The sequence below is a fragment of the Myotis daubentonii genome, chromosome 2 (assembly GCF_963259705.1).
Source record: "Myotis daubentonii chromosome 2, mMyoDau2.1, whole genome shotgun sequence".
Lineage (NCBI taxonomy): Eukaryota > Metazoa > Chordata > Mammalia > Chiroptera > Vespertilionidae > Myotis > Myotis daubentonii.
Window position 1 is genome coordinate 17,013,105 of NC_081841.1, and position 24,211 is coordinate 17,037,315.

Below are 24,211 nucleotides of genomic sequence, written 5' to 3' on the forward strand. Positions count from 1 at the left end.
TGGCTGGTCTCCCTTTACCCTTTGTTCTTTTCCCTCATGCCTGCCATTTGTCTGTGTGGCTTTCGTTCGCTTCCCTTTCTTCTCTTTCAGTTGGATTTCCCAGTAGGCGGTGTGCAGGCAAGCTTTAGAAATATCACTGGGACAAGCTGTTCTGTGATAGTTCATTGAAAATAGCACTTACAAAGCTGTCAGCAGTATATTTTTGCCGACAGGAGAACGCAGAGCATGGACTTGGTCTTGTTCTCAAACCTGGCTCGTTCTGAATGGGCCTCATAACACCCAAGAGAGGGGGACTGTGGATCTAACCAATGCCATTCACCATCTACTTAAGTATATAGTATGAACAAGTCCTTTGAGCTAATTTGTAAGACAGATGCGCCTTTTAAGACTGTTTTGCTGTGAATGAGCCATGATTTCCTTAATATCTTATCTTCTTTCGTATCATTTGTTTAGGATGATTCTTATTATAATCATCATCCTCATTAATAAAATGGCATTTATTTATTTATTTATTTATTTATTTTACCTGGAATTAGCCTTTTACTCTCAATATTATGTTATGAATATTCACATTTATGTGCAGTTTAGTTCATTCATTTCCTTTTAAAATTTAAAAATTTTTATTTTTCCCATCACCTTTTATCTCCTCTATGCCCTCTATTCCCGCTCCACCCCCACAATCACCACACTGTAGTCCATGTCCATGAGTTCTCTCTCCTTTATTTTTATTTTTTCCTCATTCCCCCCTCCCTACACCCCCATCCTGGAGCTGACTGCCTGCTCTCTATCTATGAGTCTATTCTCTATTTTGCTTGGTAGTTGTTTGTTCTAAATTCCACATGTAAGTGAAACCATATGGTACTTGTCCTCCTCTGACTGGCTTATTTCACTTAGCATAATGTTCTCCAGGTCATTCACGCTGTCACAATGGCTAAAATTTTCTTAAAATGGAATTTAAACCTTACATATCCACCTCAGTTTATAGAATATTTTCTTCTTTTTCTTACTTTTTTTTTTGGACACTTTCATATAAATTGTTTCTGTTAACCTTCATTAACTCCAAGGGAATGGATATTCTGGGGTTTTGGGTAAGGATGTTGGCACTCCAAAGGGGCTAAGTTGCACAACTAATTTGCAGTTCTTTTCCTTTCTTTCATATATTAGTTGTCTCTTCTGGTCCTGTTCAGAGGCTAGAAAAATCCTCATGAGATTGTACAACATGACATCTTTATGAGGAACTTACAGGTTTGGGGTCAGTTAGGCACAGTCACATTTTACACAGAGTCCCAATATGCAGAGGAGAAAAATGTCTTCAAAAACCCTTTCTTCCTCTTCAGGGAAATGTCATCTAGTTCATTTGCTTCAAGAAATAACCTCATTAACCCCATATTTAGATGCTAAATGCCACATTAACTGTCATCGGTTCTCTCATTATATGAAGCTGTTTCTGGTGTTACTGTGAAGCCATAACATTTCCAGAAATTTTAAAATGTCTTAGGTAAGAGATTGTCCTATATGTAAGTTAATAAGATCCATTAATAAACATATTTACTTTTATGCCAACATAAATTCTCTAATGTAAATGCATGTGGTCATTCAATGAATGAAAAACAGATTTCTTTCTACATATGTGAAGTCTATGCAACCCTAAGGAAACTTAATCCATAAATCCTTCCTTACATATTCTTTAGCTGTGTTTATTTTGGTAAACTTTGAAGAAAACGAGAGGTAGTGTTAAAGCCAGAAATTCCAACTTGACTTTATTCCTCGGTTCATTATTACTAGTAAATGTCTATGAAGCTAACTAACTCCAGCTTCCTTTCTTAGCTGTCATAGTGATGATTTGAGGAGGAAAAAAATGAAGCAAGTCAGGAAACTAAGGATTATGGTATTTAACTTAGAACCAATGCAGCCTATAAGTTTGTATGTAATAGAACAATGACTGCTAAGGTGTATAATTGGGAAAGAATATAACCTCAATTTTCTTTTTACCGCAGAGACTGTGGTGGATTGCGTATTTCTCCTCATGATGTCTAACCTCCTGGGGATCCTCATTCACTGTAGAGAGCAGGGAATAGAAAATTAGTGGAAGTAATTATTAGGGAGAATCAGGGTAGGACACGTGATTTCAGGAAAGGGTTTGGAGACTAGAGAGTGTGGGTGGGGGACAGCTGGATGGATAGAACAGGGGACTCCCTGGGGTGTTCTGACAAGTCACAGGTGTGTGAGGGATGGAGAATGGTTGAGATCTAACTGTTCCAAAGAAAAGATAATTGTTGTTAGGTTATATAAGAGCCTATATTTTGATCACAAGTTTAATCCTCTAAAGTGTTTGCTAATTCTGGCTGGAAATGCAAAAAAATGTGAAGTTAGATTGACTTATGGGTATTAAAACACTTCTAAAATTTATTAATTAGAAATTTAATAACATGGTTATTTCACTAAAAGATCATTATTTCATTAAAAGATCATTTCACTCTTAAAACTACCTGTGTTCATGAATTTGCATTTCTTTTCCTGGGCATTGGCACATGTGTTGATTTTTATTGTGAGAATGATATAGAATTGATGAGGAATAAAAACAATTTTCATTGCATTCACTGCAAATATATACTACTTAGATAGAGCAAGTTTAGTTACTTCCCCTTCTCTTTTTGTATGTCTTTATCTAGTCTACTTTCCACAACTCTACCTATACATGAGAATATCCATTGTAAACAAGGACTCATTGCATTCAATTTGTGGTAGGGCTGATTATACATTGCATGTTTGGAATTATTGTTAATTACTTAGAAGCCACAGATTTTGCAGTGTTTTGTTGTTTGATTTTATTTGGCATATTTATTTATTTTTTCAATATGTTTTTATTGATTTCAGAGAGGAAGGGAGAGATATAAACATCAATGATGAGAATCATTGACCGGCTGCCTCATGCACTTCCCCTACTGGGGATCAAGCCTGAAACCCGGGTATGTACCCTGACTGGGAATCGAACCATGACCACCTGGTTCATGGGTCGACCTCAACCACTGAGTCACACTGGCTGGGCGTGGCATATTTACTAACTCACTAAGTCACAGTTGTTAGTTCTGTATCCCATGTTTGAGCTTTTTACCTTTGCTTCTTTGGATTCTTTCATGTCATAAAATTCTTCAGATTATGAAATATTCTATTTTCAACTCATAGAGACTGAAATATTTATATACTACTGGTTTCTCTTTGTCTTCCTCCAGTATATTAACCTACAAGGCTGAGCTTCTCTATCAGGATGATTTACCCACATTTTTTAAATGATAACTTTTGATGAACAGAATATTTTAATTTTGGTGAGATCCAGTTTATCAGTTTTTTTTCTTTCATGGTTAGTGCTTTTTGTGTTTTGTTCAGGTTGTGAATATGTGCTCTCATATTTTTTCTAGTTGCTTTCTGGTTCTGGCTTTTATATTTAGTTTTATGATCTAGCTCAAATTGTTTTTGTAGGTTGTGAGGTAAGAGTTGAGATTCATTTTTTTTTCCTACATAGAAAAAGAGTTTTCTCATTGATTTGACTTAATGCTTTAGTATTGTTTATTACTTTCACTTTCCAATTGTTCATTGTTGGTATATAGAAATGCTGTTGAGTTTTCCATTATCCTGTGTCCTGCCACCTGGATAAACTTATGGAAAAGTTATAGTAGTTCCTTTTAAAAATAATTTTTAATGGTTTTCTTCTGTCCTCTGAGAATAATGATGGTTTTATTTCTTCTTTTTCTAGTCTTTATGTCTATTATTATTAACTAGTGGCTGGTGCACGAAATTCATGCACATTAAAGGGAATTAATTAGAGGAAATATTTTAATATTGCTATTTGCCCTTTCTCTATAATCGAAATGTCAGAGATGAAAGAAAATTAGTGAAATGTATATGAAAATCTTCCTCCTGTCAGAATCTGGGGTGCACCGCGGGACCCAGAGTCAAGTCCCCACCCACCCATGCGCACCTCAAATCGCTCAAGGCCCTAGCTGGTTTAACTCAGTGGAAAGAGCGTTGGCCTATGGACTGAAGGGTCCCAGGTTCAATTCCAGTCAAGGTCACATGCCTGGGTTGCGGGCTTGATCTCCAGTAGGAGACGTGCAGAAGGTAGCCAGTCAATGATTCTCTCTCATCATTGATGTTTCTGTCTGTCTTTCCCACTCCCTTCCTCTCTGAAATCAATAAAGATATATATTTAAAAAAAGAAAAAAGAAATCACGCAAGACCCAGACCCAGCCGGCCCCACTCCCATTGGGCAATATCCAGACCCAGCCAGCCCCACCCTCATCAAGCCCCACTGGGCAAGGAGCGCAGCCTCAGGTCCCCCAGCCTGGTGCCGGGCGAAGAGCACAGACTCAGGTCCCTCGTCAAGCCCTGCCTGGTGCGGGGCACAGCCGCAGGGCCCCCGGCACACTCTCAGGTCCCCCGGCCCAGTGCTATGGATGGGGGCGCAGCCTCAGGTCCCCTGTGAAGCCCTGCCAGGTAGGGGGCGTGGCCTGAGGTACCCTGTCAAGCCCTTTTGGGCCTGGGGTGCGGCCTGAGGTCCCTCGGCCTGGCACTGGGGCAGGGGGTGCAGCCTGAGGTCCCCTGTCAAGCCCCACCAGGCAGGGACACAGCCTCAGGTCCCTGCTGATTGCTCATTAAGGCTCATTAAGGGAACTTGGCCGCCGCTGTGGGGTAGCCATCTTCTGTTACAGAAAAACCCGCCTCTGCTGTGGGCACAGCTATCTTTGTGATGGTGCGACAGTCAATTTGCATATTCCCTCTTTATTAGATATGATAATATAATACTACTGTGACTGCAGGACAATTGTGCACGGAACTGGTAAAACCAAAAATCCTTTCCTTATTTGTTATCTTTAAGGGAAAGTATTCAATATTTCAGCATTAAATACAATATAACCTATGTTTATTATATATACTCTTCTACTCCTAATTTACTGAAAGTTTTTAGCATAAAAGGGTGTTTACATTTTTCAAAATTTTTCTGTGTATATTTAGATGATCATATGATTTTTCCTTTGTTCTGTTGATGTGATAAATTATATTGTTTTATTTTTTATGTTTTAATTATTTTTTTAATCCTCATCTGAGGATATGTTCCCATTGATTTTTAGAAAGACATGGACAAGAGAGAGAGAGAGAGAAAGAAAAAAAAAGAAAGAGAGGAAGAGAGAAAGAAAGATTGATCGGTTACCTCCTATGCACACCTTGACTGGGGATAGAACCCTTGACCTAGGTATGTGCCCTGACTGAGAATTGAACCCTCAGCCTTTTGGTGTATGTGACGACACTCAACTAACTGAGCCACCGGGCTAGGGCTACATTGTTTTATTTTTTAATGTTAATCAAACTTTGCATTTCTGGGATAAGTTGACTTGGTTATGATGTTCAAGAGACACTTTGGATAAAGCATTAGTATGTAAATAGATGGATTAAATCTAAGGGAGTCAAAGATGACTAATGATCTGGTCCTGGTTGGCTGGGATTTTGCAATGATCTTAATAAAAATAGGAAAGACCTGAGCAGAATTTATTTTGATGAGGAAGAGGGTGGCATGATAAATTTTGTTTTGTAAACTTATTGAGTGTGTGGCATGATATTACAAATTAGAAATATTGATGTGGAGCTCTGGTGAGAGGTAAAAGCTTAAGGTAAAGATTTTATAGTCATTTATAGAATTAGATGGTGAAGGGAGATAGTATCAAAGACAGAATGCTAGAAATGTTCACTCTTAAGAGTATAATTAATATTTGTTAAGTACAAAATACAATTTAATTTTCCTGGTTCTTTTGGGAATGGATATTATCTTCATTTTATAGATGAGGAAATTGGAAATCAGTACATTTAAGTAATTTCTTTACATATACTTTAGAAAGAAGGCCTTAGCAAATGGAGAGGGAGAAGGAGCATTGAGAGATAAAAAAACAAGAAAGGTAAACTATTATCCTAAATATGAACAAAGAAGAAAATTTAAAGAAGAGATTAGTTAACATTATTAAAACTTGTTGGGATGCAAAGCAGAAGTAAGCTCAAAATGTCAACTTGTTTGGTGATTATGAGTTCAAACACCTTCAAGAAAGCAATTTAATTAAAGTGGAGAAGGTAGAAGCTAAATTGCAAAGAGTTGAAGAGTTGAAGAAAAGCAATGCACTGGTTGTAGATTAAGCTTTTGAATATTTTGGTGGTAAAAGGAAAGTATGACAGGTGTTGAAGGAAGGACAGAATTTAAGAAACCATTGTGTGTGTGTGTGTGTTAATGTCAGGATGCATGAAATTAAATCTGGTTGTAAAGAATGGGGAAGAGGAGATTAAAAGTTGATGGGAGAGACATGAATGATGAGGACTGAAATGTTAAATTTATAATAGGAGGAGTGACTAAATCTAATTAGCTCCAAAGTTCAAACACTGGCGTTACTGGAGTGTTTGGATAAGGAATCGGCTGTTAAAGCATTGGATTTTGGGCTGCACCCTTGGTGTTGGTTTTAGCTGGATGGATTTTTCTACTCTTCCTTTTTCATGACATGGGGATGTTTGAGAAGTGAACCAAGGTGGAGGCAGAAAAAAAGACAATTTTGGCACAATATCACAGATGAATCATTTTATTAGGTGCTTAATATTGAATTTTATAATAACATTTTAATGAACATAGGTGGATATTAACAGCAAGTCAGCCTGAAAAATTTGGAAATTCTGATTATCTTGAGGCTGTTCCTGGTACAGATCGCACCACATACTTTAAACCCCATCCATAGTAGAATCTGACACAATGAAGTGAGAAGGCCACACTTCTTCACAGCTATGGAGGGATCTTATAAAAAGAAGCACACAGAGGCCATAGAAAGATAAAAGTCAAGAGCCCAGGTCTCTCAAGAGACTAAGGCAGATGATTTGAAGAAAGATGAGTTGCTCCTGAATTCCTATCCACGATGGACTCTGTTTAAATCAGGTGGAAACCTGAAGGAAATCAATATTTTAGATATTCTTCTAGACTTTTTTTGGGGTGCTTAATGAGCTAATAATAAGGTAATTTAATAATAATCCATACCATCTCTCCCTTCCATTATTAAGAGTTTAGAACTTGTGGTATATAAAATTCTTGCCAAACTTAGAATACTATTTTACTGGGCACTGTGGTGTTATAGAATATATATGCTAAATTTTAAAATTAGAAATGAGAGTGGGTAAAAAACAGAGTCCTATAACTCAGAGTACAGAATATTGTATTCGGTTGAAGCAAAAAGTAGATAAGAAATAAAAAGGCCTTTTAAAAGATAATCTTTGAAAAATATTTTTCTTTTAGCGTATTGGGCCATTTATTTCTATTATTGACAATGTGTTTCATTTATTTCTTTTTGCTTTTATTTATCTTTATTGTTGAAAGTATTACAGTTGTTCCCCCCTTCCCCCCCCCCAATTGACCCCTTCCAATCCACTCCTGCCCTTTAAAAACCCCTACAAGGTAAGTATTTTTATTTTATTTTAATGATTGGGTTTGAGATTTAAAGAGGTTGAATAATTTTCCCAGTCTTTCAAAGTCACTGACTGGAAGAACTCTGGTCTCCTAACTCCAGTAATCTGTTCATGTTAATTAGATCCTCAGGGAGAAAATCATCAAGATGAAACATTGTATTCCAAAGGGATGATGAAGTTTGAGAGGAGAATAATAGGTTGGAAAAAGGAAGAAGAGCAGAAACATAGATGGCTGTAGTTTGTAACCTAACGGAGGAAACCAAAGAAGACTCTGTTCAGTAATCTGGAGTCATTGAACCAAAGCCAAGTGAGAAGTGAAAGCTAAAAAAAGAAAGATAATAAAATAATAGAAAATAATCTTAGGTGAAACAAAGAACAAGTGGGAAAGAAAAAGATATTAAGAAATCAGTGGTCCCAACAATTAATCAGTAGTCCTCAACAAATTAGAATTTCCTGAGAAGATTTAAAAAAAAATGCCTGGACCCTACCCCAGACTAATTAAATCAGTACCTCTGAAGACAAGTATTTTTTTAAAATCCTTATTGCTGCTCTTTCTAGGAATTCATTTCTAATCATGCTTGTCATCCTCTGTGTAACCTTTCTGACCCTTCAACTTGCCAGCAACGTGAGGATGGTATTTGCCTTGCCTCCTTCTCAGGGATGCAGTAAAGATCAGATCAGATGAAATGTGCAGTGGTGCTGTGTAAATTGTAAGGCTCTGTAGCAGCCTGACTTGCTGTTACAGTGATTTAAAAGTGGTGTTTGTCCACATTTGAAATATGACCTTTGAGAGACACTCCTCTCTTGCTGTCTCATCCACAGTGGCTCTGATGATAGCAACTTCGGCTTTTAGGAAATGTGTTTGGGAGCCTTTTAAGTTCCTAAAGTCATTCAAATCTACCCAGAATGATGCTAGCTAACTAGGGGGTATTCCCAACCTCCAGCATTTCATCCAATAGAGGTGTCTGCATAAGTGAGCCATGGAGATATGAACTGAAATTTGGGATGTGAGAGAAGCCCATAAAGATGGACACAGAATTGGGTCAGGCTGAAGGGAAAAGCCAGAATCCAGAAAGCACCCACTATAAGCTGTATCTTCCATCTACACTAATAAAAGGCAAACATGCAGATTGACACCTTTGCTATGCCTTAAGCCACGCCCACTAGCCAATCAGAGCGACTATATGCAAATTAACCCAACCAAGATGGCGGCCGGCAGCCACGGAGCTGGAGCAAGCAGGAGGCTTGATTGCCCCAATGATGGAGGAAGCCAAGCTTCCCGCCTGGCTCTGAGCTCCACTCAAAGCAACAAAGTTTCAATTATAGAAGGTAAATAAACCCCAGTTACCTGCTTTCAGCAGGCCGTGGCCACAGAGCTAGAGCGAGAAGGAGCTGGCAACAAAGTTTTAATTCTAGAAGGTAAATAAATTCCAGAATAAAAAAAAAGAAAGAAAGGAGAGACTGGGAGCTTCCGTTGCTGGGGGGCTTGGCCAGCCTGAAAAGGGCCCTCAGCCCCTCACCCAGACTGGCCAGGCACCCCAGTGAGGACCCCCCCCCCCACCCTAAAGGGGGTGTAGCCAGCCTGGAAACAGCCATCAGCCCCTCACCCAGACTGGCCAGACACCCCAGTGGGGACCCCCACTGTGAAGGGAGTGTGACCAGCCTGCAAATACCCATCAGCCCCTCACCCAGGCTGGCCAGGCACCCCAGCGGGATCCCCACCCTGATCCGGGACACACTTCAGGGCAAACCAGCCGGCCCCCACCCATGCACCAGGCCTCTATCCTATATAATAAAAGGGTAATATGCAAACTGACCCTAACAGCAGAACGACTGGGAATGACTGGTCACTATGACACACACTCACCACCAGGGGGCAGATGCTCAATGCAGGAGCTGCCCCCTGGTAGTCAGTGTGCTCCCACAGGTGGAGCTCTACTCAGCCACAAGCCAGGCTGCTGGCTGCCAGTACAGCGGTGGTGGTAGGAGCCTCTCCTGCCTCCTCGGCAGCGCTAAGGATGTCCAACTGCAGCTTAGGCCTGCTTCCCGCTGGCAAGTGGACATCCCCCGAGGGCTCCCGGGCTGCCAGAGTGATGTCTGACTGCCAGCTTAGGCCCAATTCCCCAGGGAGCAGGCCTAAACCAGCAGGTGGTCATCCCCCAAGGGATCCCAGACTGCGAGAGGCACAGGCCAGGTTGAGGGGCCCCCCTGAGTGCACAAATTTTTGTGCACCAGGCCTCTAGTTAATGAATAAAATCACCATCATTCTTTATAGATGCCATCCCAATCATATGCCAGTAGAATATTATTCATCCTCATTTCTTTTGATGAAACTCTGGCTGTATTTACCCACATTGCAAATGGGGAATGATTTATTGCTGACCCTTTCTACATGTAAAAAAAAATTCATCTCCTTTTCTAAGCATAAAATCTGATTCTCTGAATTTTGTGCCCACAATGCCCTTTACAGCAGCAGACTTTATTAAATGGTTGTTTTGTTTTCTTTTGTGTGGTTATTCAGGATTTTTATTCCGCATACATAAAAATCTCAGTGGGTTCCATTTTTTGGCATGTCTTTCTCCCTAGAGCATTTCTAGGCAGTCTGAATAAGAATGCATACATGGAAATTTCTCTGGGAAAAATTTCCTTAAAAAATAAAATATCTAGAAACTAGCGCTGGCATTATTGTTTTAAATGTCTTCAGTGCGGATTAGAATTTGAAACCTAATCTCATCCTTTGTTATTGACTTGCACTGGGTAAAGTTAAAGGCCTGCAGTAGTTACCTCTGCCTCTCAATTCATGGGAACCTGTTTGACCACGTGATGAATAGTAGACCTAACATATGAATCTGATGTTGATCACTTCAACTTCCTACTCTTGCCTGTTCTAAAATTCTGGAATTTAGCTATGAATGTACCACAGAGCACATTGTTACTTTATTTGCTTATTTATTCAGTAAACAGAGTTGAGTGCTTATTGGATGCTGGGCATCATAAAATGATATTTACATATAAAAATGACCTCAAAGAACCTTTAATCGACTGCGGGAGACTGTGTTCTAAAGAGAGAACATTTAGATTTTCACTGATGGAATTCACTGATTGAATGAATAATCCCAGGGATTATTGTGAGATTTCTCTCAATCTACATTCATTCCCTGTGTATTCTCATCCAGTTCCAGGGCTTTAAATGCTGTCTATATTCCGATGACTCCTAAACTTCTATCTCCAGCCCCGACCACTTCCCTGAACTCAGACTCATTTGTAGCCAGCTACCCTAAATCTCAAATAAATGTCTAAAAAGCATTTTAAGCTTAACATGTGTGGCACTAAACTTTGCATCTCAGTTCAGGGCAGCACAGGGTAAAGAAATTGATCCCATTCTTGATTCTTTTCTTCTTCTCACACTGTCACATCTGGTCCATCAGAAAACCTTTTAGGGCCGACAGTTCTCAACTATGGTTCAGGACCCCTTGGCAGTCTCAAAGACCCTTTCAGGAGGTCTGTGAGGTCAAAACTGTTTTCATAATAATACAAACATATTTTTTCCTTTCCACTCTTATTTGTACAAGTGCTTGATGGAGTTTTCCATTGTTGCGCGATGATGTGCAATGACATCATAGCTCTGATGGCTAATGAAATGTGCATTTGGATTCCTATGTTTTTAAAAGTATCTCAGTTTTAATTTTTAATATACTAAATAGTTAAAGATATTACCCCCTGTACGAAAACTCTTTAGTGTTTCCAGTAATTTTTAAGGGTATGAAATGGTCCTGAGATTTTAAAAAAAGTTTAAAAATTATTCCTCTAGTTTTCTTTTCAAAATATATCTTGAATCAGGACCCTCTGACCATCTCTCCTCTGCCACTATCATATAAACCATTAATGCTCTTGCCTGGACTTTTGAAAAAGCCTCTCACTCTGTTTCCTGGCAATGACTGTTGTGCCCTTATTATTCTTTTACAAATTGGCAGGTGGACTTACATAAATCAGATCATGTGATTCATCTGCTAAACTTCCAATGTCTTCCCATCTCACTCAGACTAAAATCATACATCACCTTATATAATTTGACTCTCTCTTTAACCTCTTAATCGATCTCCTGTCAGCCTCCACGTAGCTCACTTTACTCCAGCCACGCCATCTTTTCTACACTGCCTCAGATAAGCCAGACAGTCCCTGCCTTATGTTTTTGATACTCATCATGGACTTGTCTGGAATGCCCTTCTCCCACTGACTTAAGTGGCTCATTATCTTTCTTCCTTCAGGTCATATTCAGATGCCACTATGAGGAGGCCTTCTCTGACCACTGAATATAAAGTAGCCTCAACTTCATGTTCTAGCTCCTTTAGCTAGTTTTCCTCTGTAACATATTTTAAACCTGATTTAGCATTTATGTGTTGGTCGATATCTTTCCCACTCAAATGGATGTTCTATAAGAATAAGAACAATGCACTGTTATTATTATTATATGCTCAATCCTAGTACCTAGAACAGCACCTAGTACATAATCAGTGCTCAATAAGTATAATTTTAATTAGCAGAGGATGGTTGGGTAAAAGCCAGGGAAGGCAATTCTAGGAAGAGGGTACACAAATGGAGCTTTATATTTGAATAGAAATTAGATAGATAAAGTGGTATATACACTGTCCAGGGAGCACAATAGAATGAGCAAGGCTTTTACAGAATTTTTACTTAATGCTGTGCCAAATTCACCATAGGGTATTCTAATAAATCAAGAAGTCCCAACCACATATTTTACCGTCTTCCCCTCAATCAGAATGTCTCAATATCTGTGAAGTACTCATTCTGAGTGGTGTTTCTGAAGTAAAAAATGTTCCAGTGGTCAAATGTATTAGGGAATTACAGGGTTAAACACTTTTCTGCACTGAAGGATTTTTCATAGCCTTCCCCCAGTTCCACCCTTGGAAACCCATTATTATTTTTCACAACTAGTGATCCACAACACACAATTTGGGAAACATGATATAGGTCACTTGATATGCTTCTTTATAGCTGACCCCAGCAGTTCCATTCTGGTTTGATTTTTCCACTCATTCTGCACAAATTTACACTGTTGAGAAGGGGACATGATGACTAAGCAATAAATCTGTGTCATTCATTTAGCCTGTTACAGAATGGTATCTATACATTACTTACTTAATTCTCCGAGCAATCATATTAGATAATAGAGCCATTGTAATTTCTATTTTATGTATGAAGAAAAGTAAAATAAGTATACTGTACCCTGTTGAAAAACAAGTTTTAAATCAATGGTGTTAAATCCCTAAAACTGAAAAACAAGTAATTAGAAGGACCTATATTTTTCACTATAATACAGTATTATGTTAGCATCATTATATTTTACATTGATTGAATTCAATTCAATAAGTTTGTTTCAAGCACTAATATTAGTCACTGTGAGGAATAAAAAAGTTTACATAATTGTTTGAGTTTGGTATACAAATTAACTGCACTGTTTTACTTTCTCTCCCAGATTCAGAACCAGTTGAGAGATATGATATAGGAGTTAGACAAATTAAAATAAAATGTCATAATTTTTATTTTTACTGTAGAACTGATTGGACAATATTATTCTGGATATGTAGCTAAATGTGCTTGCTGTAACTTTGCCCTGGAATTAAACATACATCACAGCCATCTACAAGGTGGGTTTTGATACAGGAGAGCAGGGATGTATAGATTATGCTGACACGTTGGCTCTGTAGAGGAGAAACCCAGAAGGGGCAGAGCCTGGAACGCTTAGTTCTTTCCCCAAAGACATTTTGCAGCTGGGCAATTCTCACTCCATGGGGAGATATGAGTGAAGGGAGAATAGGCCAAGAACGTTCCTCTGATGGAATTACCTTTCTTGTGGAAACACGAGGCCAGAGAGTACAAATTCAGCTTAACATGGTAATAAAATATGCTTTGTTTGGCCAAGGAGCCTAGCGTGTTTGGATAATAAAGCTCACTATACTTATTTGCCATGACAGCAGCTTACTTCCTCCAAAAACACCTCTGTTTTCATGATATTAATGGTACTACCATCTAATCGGCTTTCCAAACCAGAAGTTTGAGTTGCCCTGGAGCCTTCCCTTTTCTTCTCTCCGTAGCTACTATTAAATAGCAAACCAAACCATCTCAATTGTTTTAGTTTCAGCTCTCACATTTGTTCACTGTTTCCTTAGTATCTGCCAAAGCTTTCCTCTTTTCTTTGTTCCCACTGCAAATGTCTTAATTCACCTGCTCTTCACTTGCTTATTGAAATAGCTTCCATAATGGCTCCCTTGCTGGCACTCTCATCTGCTCTAACTTATCTTCTACATTTCTCACAGTAATTTTCATCTTTTAATATTATTATTTTGAAACAATCAAAAAGTTACAGCAAAATTAGAAAACAATATAAAGACCTTTTTGCCTGGAATTATTTGTAAGTTGCTGATCCCATCAGCTCCAAATACTTTGGCATGTTATTGCTTACGAATGTGGACATGTACCCTTAACCAGAAAACAAAATCAGATATTGAACTTTGGCATGTTACTAGCATTGAATCCTATAACCCGATTCAAATATCACCAATTGTCATAATAATGTTTTATGGCAATAAGATCCCATCCAGAACCATACAATGTGTCTAGTTCTCATCTCATTTGACCTGGAACAATTCCTCAGTTTTTTCCTAGACTTTAAAACCATGATGCATTTGAAGATAACAGATCAGTTACTTTATAGATGTCCCTCCATTTGGGCACAAGCTAGGCTGAGGGACACCCCCCCCCCCCCGCCCCCGCATGAATATCATGCACTGGGCTTCTAGTAGGACATAAATTTCCATGACACTGATAGTGTTTTATTTCAAAGGAAGTCCTATGTATTGTAAAAGGTGTCCCAAAATTCACGCAAGAAGTAATTTTGATAGAAAACAGGTTTATAATTAAATATTGTAATTTTTTTATTGATTCATAAAGTATACAGTATAGGGTTATGTATGGAATAGCACATTGGGTAAATGGCCTCCACGGCTTTGCTGGCACATACGCAAAGCCATGGTCTTCATTGGTCTTCATTGTCCCTGCTCCTGGGCCATAATTGGTACTTGGTAACGTTTATCAAATTGAAGGGATTGAAATCAAAGGGCAACAGATATTAGAATCTGATTCAATAAACCAAGTAAAATTAGGCTTTTATTTTTTGTTGTTGTTGTTGTTAATGCTCACACAAAATTTAAATTTTGTGTGAATTTTGGGACACCCTTTACTTATTCTTAAAACTTCATATCATCTTAAATTCATCCATATAAGTATTTGTACTGTCACATCTTTCTGGTTTAAACCTTAAGCTCTTTTTTCTATCTACTATTTACTTACTTCTTGGTGATAACCCTCATCACAATTGCTTTTACATATACAGGGGTGGGCAAACAGGTTTACAGTTGTGAATACATGAAACAGAGTTTATTCTTATATCATTACATATTAATTATTGTATTATTTTCCATATGAACAACTGTAAAACTACTTTTTCCCACCCTGTACTTTGGATAAAATGATCTTTTAAACTGTAATTGTCTTACTTACCAAACCAAAAAAAGGGGGTGCCATTATTTTTATTATATAGGAAGACATTTGGGGTAATTGTAGAGAAAAATAAATACAGCATGGTGCAATGGAAAGTGTATGCATTGCTTTGAAGTGTTGAGAGGGCTAAACTGTAAAACTGTCTTTGAGAGTTACTGAGTATCCTTTGAGAAGTCTCAATTTCCCAATCTGTAAAATGTGGTAAATAATATTCACTTTTGCAGTGGTTGTATTTGCATGAAAAGTATATTGTAGGATGCCTGACACAGCATGTATTTAATGAGAGGTATTATTAGTAATGATGTAAAGTAAGAATTGGAAAGCAGAATGACTTTTGGTAGGTTAAAAAGCAATGCATACTGCACATTTATTTGTAAAAAAATTCTTTGCTCTCATGCACACAGTAGCATATGCTTCCTGCTTTGGCTGCTCAAAACATATCTTCTATAAATCATTATACAATTACCTCCTGCTGTTCTTAAGCAGAAATTGAAAAAAGAGAGAAATACACAAATTGCCTATATCAGGAATGAAACAGGGAATATTACTACAGACTCTATAGACACTAAAAGGTCAATGAAGGAATATTGTAAACCACTCTACCCATATAAATTTGACAATTTAGCTTAAATGAATAACAAACTAGCACAATTCACCCAATATGAAAAAGATAACATGAATAGTCCTATAGCTATTAAGGAAATTGAATTCATAATTTATAAATCTTTCAAGAAAAACAACTTGGTTTTGCTGGAGAATTATAACAGATATTTGAGGAAGATTTTTTTTTTAATCCTCACCCAAGGAGTGAAGATATTTTTTTCATTGATTTTTAGAGAGTGGAAGGAATGGGAGAGAGGGAAAGACAGAAAGAGAGAGAGGAAAGAGAGACATTGTTGTGATTGATTGCCTCCCTCACACACCCTGACCTGTGGTGGGCATGGAACCTGCAACCCTCAAGTGCACAGGCCTATGCTCTAATCACTTAGCAACACTGGTCAGGGTTTAAGGAAGATTAAGAATAAACTGGGAGGAACTAGTCTGCCCAATGTTAAGATTTATTTTATAGTTACAGTATTCAATACTATATTAGCAAAGGGATGGGCACAATGGAACAGAAGAGAGAACCCAGAAATAAACCTACACAAATATGCCCAACTGATATTTGACAGAGGTGTCAAAGCAATTCAATGGAGAAAAGATAGCCTTTCCAACAAATGGCGTTGGAGCAATTGGGCATCCATAGGCCAATATCTGTCCTAAGTCTCACACCTTAAACAAAAATTAACACAAAGGGATAACTGACTTAAATGGGAAATGTAGAATTAGAAAACGTTTAGAAAACGTTTAGAAAAAAGTGATAGGAGATACTTTTTTGGATCTAGAGCTAGGTAAAGTGCTCTTATACTTTATTACAAAAACATTATCCATAAAAGGACAAATTGACAAATTGTGCTTTCTCAAAATTAAAAATGGTTGCTTCATGAAAAACTGTTAAGTGATGAAAAGACAAGTGGAGACTGGAGAAAACATTTGTGCACTACACCCCTGCAGAATAAGAGTTTCTAAAATATATAAAGAATACTCAAAACTGAACAGTCATATAAAAACAAGCAATCCAATTAGAAAATGGGCCAAAGACTTGAAGAGACATTTCCCTACAGAGGATGTACAAATGGCAAATAAGCACATGAAAAGATGTTCAACGTCACGAACAATTAGAGAAATGCAAATTAAAACCCCAATGAGCTATCACTACATCTATCAAAATGACTAAAATAAAAAATAGTGACAACACCAAATGCTGGCAAGTATATGGAGAAACACATACATTCCTTGTGGAAAGTGAAATGGTACAGTGACTCTGGAAAAACAGATATTTGAATACCTAGTTCAAAAAATATTTTTTTGCAGGAAAGTCATGACTATTTTAATACTGGGAGAAGCTTCTCTGAAAATCAACTTCATGATTTGGAGGTAAAAAAACACTCTCCACGTTTTTAATATCTATATTCAGTCCACAGCAACAACACTTTTATTGAATAAAACTAGAATAAACCCCCAAACTTCTAATACCCTTTCATGTCTGTCTATATATATATATAGTATTTCCAATTCAGGTTTGAATAACTTGTATGAAGAAACTCATTCATATGAAGAAACATATATTACATATTTTTCATTTTAAAAATTTTACACGCATGCTTATGTATGTTAAATACTACGGATGTATTAACAGTTTTATAATTTGTTTCTTTCAATAGAAGATGAGACTATATGTTAATGCATAGCCAAATATCTCTATATAAAAATGAAATGAATTAATAGAGAAAAGCATAAAATATAAAGATTTAAGAAATTTCTGCCTTTCAACACTGAATAACTGTAGGGCTTAATACACAGTTGAATTTAGATTTCATTTGTTCCTGTGTTCTGCCTACCTGTATTTTCTTCAGCACCCTTTAAAACAATGATTTAAAAAAAATCAGTGCTGCCAGTAGACTGGAGAGTAGGAAAATTGCTCATTGATATAAATATGAGAAACTCAAGAGCTATTAGGCTCTTGTTCTACCTGTACTTTATGTTGCTTCTTTTTGCTTTATCTATAGTGTGGTGTCCTGGCCGGGGGGCAGGGGTGTAGGGGGGATGCAATTTAAAATTCCATATAACTGTGTTTTAGTTTCAGCTCTCCCATTTGTTAACTGTGAGACTATCTCTAAATCTCAAGTTCACTGCAAAATGGTACAATCTTATAGGCTTAAATGAGATAACAAATTTTAAGTTCCTAGAAGTGTGTTACCCCCTCTTGGGTACTTGATATTTGCTTACACCCACTTTTGCCGGTCTATGTTTGTCCATAATCTATATAGCAAAGGAATGGTATTTTGCATACCTGAAGATAAGAAGTTCCATATCTTCAAAATAAGCCTTAATCATATCAACTATTATATTCATGACCAAAATAAAAACAAACACTCAAAAAACCTGTACTCCATATTCAGGCTTTTTCCCCTTTTACTGAAAAGAAGAAAATATTATTTTCCATTTGTATGACATGTGAATAAAAGTTTAATAATATTTACCCCCACTGAGTTGTCTAGATTCCCTCCCTCTGTATACAGGTTTAAGAGTGATTAAGGCAGAGAAATAGGAGAATTCTAACTCAAGATGGCGAACTGATCCCAACTGTTTACATCTTCTCTCTCCTGAAATGCAATTAAAATGGCAAAATAAGTATACAAATAAGAATAACTCCATAGCAGTGATGAAAACCAGAGAGTGGAACTATCAGAGGCATTTGGGAACTTCTGAAAGAAGTTCAACTGAAAAGAGAGAAACCAAGGTCCATGAACAAAGTAAATAACCTCTGAGAAAACAGAGTTAATGCAAGAAAAATATTATAATCAGTATCCTCAGGAAGATTTGAGAAGTTCTTGAATTCATAAAATTAAGAAGAGGCTATTTTTAAAATGGAATTTTTTGAAAATTAAAAATAGGATCATTAGACTAATGATATATTGTCATGGGGATGTAAAGTACAGCATAGGAAATATAATCAATAACGTAATAACTATGTATGAAGTCAGGTGGAGGCTAGACTTATTGGGGGAACACTTTGTAAGTTACACACAAAAAAAATAGGATCGTTATACCTAAAGTCATAAAAAAATGCCTAAAAGTTTCATGCCTTATCTTACTTTTTAACTGATGTAGCTCCAGAGCCTACAATAGTGTCTGAAACATGGCTGATGGTCACTAATACTTTTCTGAACAAATTAATGGGAGTGGTTTAGAACACCAAATTATAGAATACTCCCAATATATAAAAAAAGGAAGGGTCAAAGAAATCCAAAAGTCATTTACTAAAAGTTCTAGAAGTCACAACAGTAATTGAGAGAGCGTGGTATTAGCACAGGAATAGACAAGTAGATCAATGGGAATGTAGCAGAGTCCAGCAATGTAAAGCCAGTCATATTTGGAAATTTAGTGTAATAATGTAGCATTTAAAATCAGCGAATATATGACGGTATTGGCTAGTAGGCTATCATTTTGGGGAAAAATAATTAGAATTGAATTTTTTACCATATGCCAGATACACAAAATATTCTAGGTTGATAAAAATTCTAAAAGAAAATACTACTGGTCTAGCTTCCCATTTTTTACAATGCCACCTCCATCTCAGGTTTGGAAAGTATTTAAGAAAGGATCTAATTTATTACCATTGACTTGACATAATTTATCAATGGTTCAGTGTTTGGATAGAAAGTCTATCATTTCCACGTATGTTTATGGATGTCACTTGCTAATTTTTTGACTTTCAGCCATCTTCCCTTGGAAGTCATTCTGAACTTGAGTTTTGCTTGAATAATTTAATACCACCATTGACTTTTTCTAGCACCACTTTGTCTTTGTACTGACACGAGAATGTCCCTCTGGTCCTACTTGACATTTTATTAGGAGGTTGATGAGGTCCCTTTATAATGAAAGTAAGTGAATTCAAATGATTTTAAATCCAAGTAAGTGGATTTTAAAAATGTCCATTAGTTTAAGTAATTTGAAAATAACAGAGGAAGCATACAAGTGGATATTTGAAAGTTACATTCCAATCCAGGAAACACTTGAAAGTAAATGCACACATTGCCTAGATCTTACCCTGATCAGGGGTTGGGTGTTCTTATTTTACTCATAAATGAATCATATCTGTCTCAGTTGCAGAAATGCCATGAAATTATTAAGGTTATATCAGAATATATCAGTTCATTTACATCTTTACCGAATGTAAAGAGATTCGATGGTAATTGGTTCTGATGAAGAGAATCCAAAGTAAGGGTAGGAAATGCATGCCGTTCTGTATGTGACACCATTAAATTCGCACATTACTCTTTTTAAGGTAATAACCTAAGATGGCACTGGCTTCATGGATGTGGAACCAATGCAGTCCCAATGGGCATCACGCTCAGAAGGGCTTCATGCTTGGGGTTTAATGCTCCTGGTCAACTGACTAAATTTCTGAATGATTTTTACCTCTGAATTTGTTTTCTAAGTGAAGCCTGTGTGAACATGGAGCCCGTGCTGGGGCTTGGAGCCATGGCTCATCTGTAGTTCACCTCCCACCATCTCCCCACCTTATCAAGTGTGTTCTTAGCAGTGAGACCCTGAACATGGGGAGGATAGAGATGAGGTGCACACGCTAAGTTGCAGGACAGAGCCTGTGGGTGCCTGTGAGAGTCTGATCTCATCCTGTGAGTGTCCCAGTGCCCAAGGGAATGAGACATTAAGTAGCAACTAAGACCACATGACAGATCTAGAAAGAGACCATGGAAGAAAGGAAAGCTTGGTTTTATATCTGCTTTTGGAACAAGGGGCCCCACATCTTCACGTTGCCCTGGTTCCAAGAACTCTATGGAGCTGGTCCCGACTCTTTCATAGTCATTCGTGTATCTGTTCAGTTTCAGCTCCTCAGAGACATTTCCTAATCACCCTATCACAGGGGTGACCCACTTTTTCTGTAAAGGACCAGAGAATAAACTAGTTCAGGCTTTGTGGGTCATAGAGCCTCTGCTGTAACTGCTCAGCTCTGCTGTGATAGTATGAAAGCAGCCATAGACCAGATATAATGAATGGGCATGTATATGTTCCAATAAAACATTATTTATGGACACTGGAATTTGAATTTCATGTAATTTTCACCTGCCATTAATATATTTTTCCTTTGCCCCTCCCCCCTAATCATTAAAAAATAGTCAGATCTGTAGTTTGCTGATTCTGGTTAAGTAAATATGTGTGGGAGCAAGTCCTTGGGAAAGTAGGGAGAGATGAGCGCTGGACCACAGGCAAGGGAGGGAGATGTTTTAAAGGAGGAGTCACAATGAACACAAGTGCAACTCATTTTACAAATTGAAACTTGGCAAATTCCACTTGTAATTTTAACGTTTTTGTGAAAACACCTTTCTTTCTTATACTGAATAGCTTGGCAGGATTCCATCAGGATAGTTTTTTTTTTTAACTGAATGTATTAAAATCAAAGCAAGTATTCCAGGCCCATCTCCATTTTTAATAATGCTACTATCTCTTTGTTCTTTTTCCCATTACTATTATTTCATTTCTCCACACAGATATTTCTTTAATCCTGCCATTGTGTTTTGTGTTTTGAGGCACCATTTGCTTATGTCTAGATGTGAACACATGGCCTTTCCTTTTATTTGAAGCCCTTCTGCTTGCTACTTATGTGATCTTGAGTAAATAATTTAACCTCTCTGATCCACTGATTCTGTGCTAGTTAGGCTAAGTAGTGCTAGCTGACACGACAGACCAACCCAGAATCGCAGTGGTTTAACATAAAGGAGGTTTTACCTCAACTTCTTAGAAGGTCCAATGTGGATTGAATGACCCTCCTTCATCTTGGAACTACATCATCTGCAGAGTAAGAGAGGGCTGGAGAAGGCTCACTTCTACAGACAGTCTATTGGTCAGAATTAGTTACCTGTCACCAACCTAAATGCACATAAGGCTTGGAAACAACAAGGAACCTATGTTTATAGTTTTGTTGAGCACTAAATGGTCTCTTAGAACAGGGGTTGTCCAATGTTTTCTCTATAGGACCAGGCAGTAAATATTTCAGGTGTTGTGGATAATGTGGCTTCTGTCTAAACTTAAAGTAAATGAATGGGCATAGATATGTTCCAGTAAAACTTTATTTTCAGCAACATGAGGCAGGCCAGATGTGGGCCAGAGGCCGTAGTTTGCTGATCCATATGATTCTTCCTTTTTATTACCTCAGATGCTCAAAGAGCTTTGGGCAATAACTCTCCACTCTTTGTTCTTCAGACTGGGTAATAGCTGATGGACAGTTCTGAAGAGGTAAATAAGAATGGGGTCAGCTGATCACTGATCAATGGTTCCTTCCCTTCAATTTCTATTAGTTTATCTCCCTTTCTCCAGATATCTTATTTGAAGTTATGCTGCCGTGAGATCATAGCACTTTGCTCAAAGAAAGAAAGGGAAAAGGGAAAGTAAAATGTAGATTTGCATGACCATGCATTAGACAGTCTACACTGAGTCCTGAGAGCACACAAGCATACATCTTTCATGTTCCTGTGTAGGAATATAGACATTTGTGTTTCCCATTAAAGAACTTATCTTCTGGTATTTACCCAAGCGAGAAATCTGTGAGCCACCCCAGACTCCTCCCTTAAAAATCAATCTTCCCATACAATCAGATGTCAAGACTAAAAAGCTAACCTCATTAGCATCTCCTGAAAACATCTGCTATCTCTAACCCTGTTGCCATTGCTTTACTTAGGATCTTGTTATGTCATGGCTGGAATTCTATAACATCCTCCTAATTAGTGTTCCTTCCTCAAGTCCAACCCCGACAAATCTATTCTCTAAATTGCTAAAGTAAGTTTATTAAAATGCAAACTCAGCTATCAAAACCTTGCTTGAAAATCATTCAGTGTTTTTTTTTTAAATGTTCACATTAAAGACCAAACTCATTGGCATGGCATTCAGAGCCCTTTATGATTTGGCCCCTGCAACTTACAATATCCCACGTCTCGAACCCGCCACTACCTTCACGTACTCTGCACCATAGCCACCCCGACTATTTATAGTTTTTATTTCCTTTCTCCCCATCCTCTTTTGTCTGCCTACCACATGCTTCCCACCTCTGCTTCATCAGAATTCAACTCAGCCACCAATCACCTGCTCATGGAGGCCTTTCCTGATTCCCTCCCTAAGTTAGAGACCCACCTTTGGGCTCCCTTTATATTCTGTTCCTCCACTTATCATAGTCCTTTTCACTCTACTATACTGAAGCATAATTCTTGGGTGGCTTGTCTCTTCCCTCATGCACCATTTCTTCTCCAACAAAAGTTTATCATCATCTGGACCATAGAGACAATGTCTTTCTTATCTGTTCCTGTCACAGTGCTTACCATGGCATCTGCAATTTAGTCACTCAGCAGATATCTGTAGAATGAATTCATGTAGCAAAAAAAATATATAGCCTGTTTGCTTTTATTCTTTTATGCATAACAAATTGTGTTCATATATAAATAGAACTTTGGGTGGTCCGGGCTAAAAAAACATTTATTTAAGAAACATTTAAACATAAAGAAGTCCTATACATAAGTTAGCTTGACCTTTATAAAGTTTATGACAAGGAAAATTATAAAAATTTGGTTTATGGCCTGTTTACAAAGTGAAACAAAAACACAACATAACACAATAAAACAAGACCGAGATAATGGGCATGGCTGTGTTTTTATTGCAGCTAGTGTCATAGTTCATGACTTTGTTTTCTGTAAGAGAAAGTTTATTTAGAAAGCCACAGAGGTAGAAAAAGTGAGCTGTGGAAGAAATGGGCTCGGAGCTTAGGAAAAAGAGAAAGGTAGGAAAATGTGTGTTGGGGGAAGGTATGGGCTGCTCCATTGAGAGCTGCCCGTAGTTCATGACATTTAATTGCTGTTATACAGTCTAGAGGAGAGAACATTGAATGTGAAACTGAGATTCAGCAGCTTCAAGGACAGACATTTCATGGAAACCATGACTGACATTGAACCCTGGTCTTTCATACTTCAAAAGCATCTGAGTCCTGTGGGTACTCATTTGAATTCCATTACTGAGTTGATGTGGCATAATAATAAATGACTTGCAGTTTCTTGTATAACAGTATTTATGCCTCTCAACCTCTTTCATTAAAATATTGCAATGGTGAAAGAATAAATCATATTGTGATCATTTGTACCCTTTATGTAAAAAAAAAAAAAATAACCTGTAAAACACAGGTATTTTCAGTATCATTTAGTTTAGATTATAGACTAAATGATATCTGCTTTAAAAACCATGATCTGGAAGAGACAGGGTAGCTGAAAACAGGGTATGCAAGGAAACAACCTTTGAAGTATAGTGATTAAATTAATAGGTATTTGAGGGCAATGGAAACATTGGCAAACCGAAAGTAACTTTGGGGAAATAAACTTATTGTAAAGAGATTGAAGTTAACCTCTTGTTAATTATTGTGAGATCGTTACTTTTTCAGTAATATGAATGAGAAGAATAAAAAGTAAAAATACTTGAATTGATTCTTGGGAAATGCACACAATTCTGAGAGCCAAAAAGACTGCAATCTTTTTTTTTTGAA

General features: G+C 37.5%; 1 protein-coding gene across 5 annotated transcripts in view; it reads left to right on the plus strand.

Moving 5' to 3' along the window:
- ANKS1B (ankyrin repeat and sterile alpha motif domain containing 1B) overlaps positions 1 to 24,211 on the plus strand; it is an 827,013-nt gene that overhangs the window by 259,844 nt on the left and 542,958 nt on the right. The gene's annotated exons all lie outside the window — the stretch shown is intronic.